Raw genomic sequence first — 3,749 nt, 5'->3', positions numbered from 1 at the left:
CTCAAGGGGTCTCTGTGCCTCTCGCCCTGGGAGATGCTTGGGAGGGGCTTGGGAGGGTTGTCCCTGTCCCTGTCACCCCAGGCCATTCCCCAGGGGACAATGAAACCTCACTGAAACTGTAGCAAATTTTGCAAAAGTGGCAGTTAATGGAACAGTCAGTGCTACCTTGAGAGCTCGGTAACAAATCAAGGCAGCCCAAGGTAATTATGGGGCTCTGTGGACACCTAAAGTAAAACATATAGTAAATGGCAGGTATTGAAGGGAAGAACTTGATCTGTCTTCCCCAACAGTCTTGGGGACATTGGCAGGAGCAATTATGTCATTGTCTTCTTTATGGACTGTCAAGCTGACATAAAACCTGACTTGGAGGAAAATGTCCAAAGGCTTCACCCACAGAGACTTTTTGCCCTGAACTCCTGAGAAGAAAGGATTCTGTGCCCCAACAACCCCATAGCTCAGCCAGGGGCTCATGCACAGGCCCCCTGGCAAAGGCTGATCCCAATGGATGCTCCAAACCAGGCTGAGGGTTTGCAGCAGTGGGGGAACTGGCTCAGATGTGACGCACATCTTAAACTGATCAAAAGAAAAACAATGCGGCTGTACTCTCCTGGGAGAACTTTGAGCACTTTATGGGAATTAAAAGGACTATAAAAGGGCTGGAGGTGGACTTTGTACAAGGGCTTGGCATGGAAATGGCGTCACAATGACAGAGGGGAGAGATAGGTGGGATATTGGGAAGAAATTCTTCCCTGTGAGCATGGTGATGCCTTAACAGAGCCTGCCCCATTCCTGGAAGTGTCCAAGAGCAGCTTAGATGGGATCTTGTCGCAACCAGGTCTAGTGGAAAATGTTCCTTTACCTGTCCCTGACAGGGGGTGAAATGAGATGATTTTTTAGGTCCCTTCCAGCCCATGCCATTCCAAGACTCCATTAATCTATGACTTCATGGGACCCACTGGCTCCCAGGAGTGGAGTGGGGTGCGTTGCCTGGCAACAGGAGTTGTGTTGAGGAGGGCCTCAGTCCTGCAAGGGATTTGGAAGGAGAAGGAGCCTGCTGGCTGCTTGTCCTTTTTATCATTGCTTTGCTTATTGCTTCTATCAACCCTTTTGTTCACCCTGTTTGTCGTCCATTTTGTTCGTCTCTGACAGACCCAACTGGGCAGAAGGCTTGTGACAAATCAGGGACAGAGTGTGTGCAGACAGGGGGAGAGGAGTGTGCTCCTACATCCTGGGGTGTGCCCCAACCTTGCTGTGGTGTCATGGGTTCCTTTCTGTGCTGAAAGATGCTGTCCCAGCCTCTGGAGAAGCTGCAGAAGGAGAAAGCAGATCAGCAGGACATGATGGCTGCCATGGACATGGTACAGTCTAAGGGGCCTCTGTGCCAGCCCAGGGCTTCCCAGGCAGGGTGACAAATGCCCCTTGTCCCTTGGGGGCTGGGTGGCAGAAATTGTCCTCTTGAGAGGGGGAATTTCCTGAGCTCATGGGGTCTCTCACCCTTCACATGGTGGGACCAAGCTCACCAGGGTGATGGGGCAAATGGGGCCACAGCAGCCTGAAAGGGGCGTGATGGCCTGGAGGAAGCACTCCTCCCTCTGCCCCTCACATGCTGGCCCTGCCTGGCATTCCTCATCCCTTTCCCCGCCGCTCTCCTGCCGTTCCCCTCTGCTAGAAGGCGGACAAAGCTGCCTTGGACAGCAAAGTCGATTGCAGCCAGTTTGAAGAGAACATAGAGGAGCTGGATGGGAGAATGCAGGAGTTGCAGAGCCAGATTTCAGGCCAGGAGCAGCACTGGAACAATATGCAGCAGCAGTTCAGCAATGCAATTGAAGACAAGGTGAGGGGTATTTCGTCCCCACCATGAGGAACTGGCACCTTTGGGACTTGACAGCCTGCAGCAGCATCCCTCTGAGGATCCCCCTCCAGGCTTTTCCCTGGAGAGCTCCATGTCACATCCTGGAGCAGCTGGCTGAGGCTGTGCACCTGTTCACAGCTGGATCGCCTGGACCTGAAGACTTTCCGTAAACACCTGGAAGACTCCTGGAACAGGAGCATGGAGGAACTCGAGGATAGGCTGTTGCGTGAAAACGCCGCTGGGATTAAGAAGTGAGTGCAATGGAGATTCTGAGGGCTTTGGGAATGGAGATGGGAACTGCTCCTTCCAGGCAGGGCTGTCACACACTATGCCCCTGAGCTGGGCCATGCCCTGCCCTCCTGGCCGTGCACACGGGGGGACTTTGGTGCCAGAGAGGGGCTGAAAGCGCTGCAGGGGCTGCTTGAGATGGTGGCATGGGTGCCTGTGCCCTTCACCTGGCATCAGCCAGCACCTTGGGGATGGGGAGAAACAGGCTCAACAGCCCACGGTTCACCCTGCAATGGCTGTGACCCTGTGCAGTGACCTGCCCTGCAGCTGGCTGCTGCAGGGAGCTGCTGCCTGTGTGCTGCAGGCCTGTGGCCTCAGGAGCTCAGCCGGCCCTCTTCCCTCACCCTCCATAGGCAGCTGCCAGTCCCTTTCATGTGTCTGTCGTGTGACCGCATGCTCAGCGTGCAGGTTCCTGGCCAGTGAGTAGCACCAGTGCATCGAGGGCAGCAGGGCTGGCATGGGGGGAGATGGGTGCCAGCAGTGACCCACTGTGCTGGGCACAGGGGTGACAGTGTCTGCTTGGGAGGGGCTGATGTGGGGAGCCCCCTCTGCAGCCCTGCCCATCAGCAGGGCCTGTGGGGGCTCATCCCAAGGGCTACAGGCAGCGAGATGCCATGGGCTACAATCCCATGGCTTCGGGGGTGCTGCCTCCAACAGGAACAGGTTCGTTGTCCCCTGCCACACACCTGTGACCCCTGCCCTCCCCAGGTACCCCGAAAAACTCCTGTATTTGCAGCCGATGCCCCCTAGCAAGGAGCCACCGCCCAGCCAAAGGTAAGGGCTCTGAGGACACATTCCCCGTGCCTGGGGTGCAGGGTAGCCCTGACACAGCAAGGAGGGCTCTGCACCTGGGCTGGGGCAGAGGAGCCTGGGGGGACGGGGCAGGGTAGGGGAGCAGAAGGCAGCTGTGGAGGGCCAGTGCTTGCCCCAGGGCTGGGGGCTTTTGCATTCCTTGCCTTGCACTGCCCTGTCCGGCCCACCTCTCTGTCCCAAGGTTGCTGAAAGCACATCTGATGAGCTGTGTCTGTTTTCAGTCTGAGCTCAGGCTTGGTGGGGAGTTGTGTGCCTCCTGTGAAAGGAGTTCCCAAAACCAATCCCTGCAGCTGGGACAGCGCAGCTCCTGCCAGCTGGTGTCCTGTGCACAGGGACCTGCCATGGCCATGGCCAGCACACCTTGCTGTGGGGACAGAGCCAGCAGATCAAGCCTGGTGGGATGGGCTTGGGGCTCCTGCAGCAGGTGGACAGGAGCTGGCAGGGACATGCCCCTGCAAGCAGCACTGCTAGTGCCCTCCCTGGCACAGCAGGGTGATGCCCTGCATGCCACAGGGCTGGGCACTGAGCCTCCTCTGTCCCATCCCACAGGAGGCCGCTGGTCTGTGCCAGTGTCCCCCGTATGCCTCAGATCTCTGGGGACCATCAAAGCAGCAGTTTCACGATGCAGAACATCAAGACTTCCCCACATACAAGTACACAGCTGCAGCGTCTCCTGGTACACCACAACAAGGTAGGTGTGATGAAGGTAGAGACACAGAATGGTGACTGAGGCTTTAGGCATTGCTGACTATCCAGGAGGAATCTGTGCCTTCAGTCCCCAGGGAGACCTGGGTTG

This window comes from Melozone crissalis, unplaced genomic scaffold (assembly GCF_028551555.1).
Source record: "Melozone crissalis strain CALT ecotype California unplaced genomic scaffold, PUWL_Pcris_2 ptg000272l_1, whole genome shotgun sequence".
NCBI classification, from domain to species: Eukaryota; Metazoa; Chordata; class Aves; order Passeriformes; family Passerellidae; genus Melozone; species Melozone crissalis.
Note: the sequence above shows the minus strand (reverse complement) of the source record.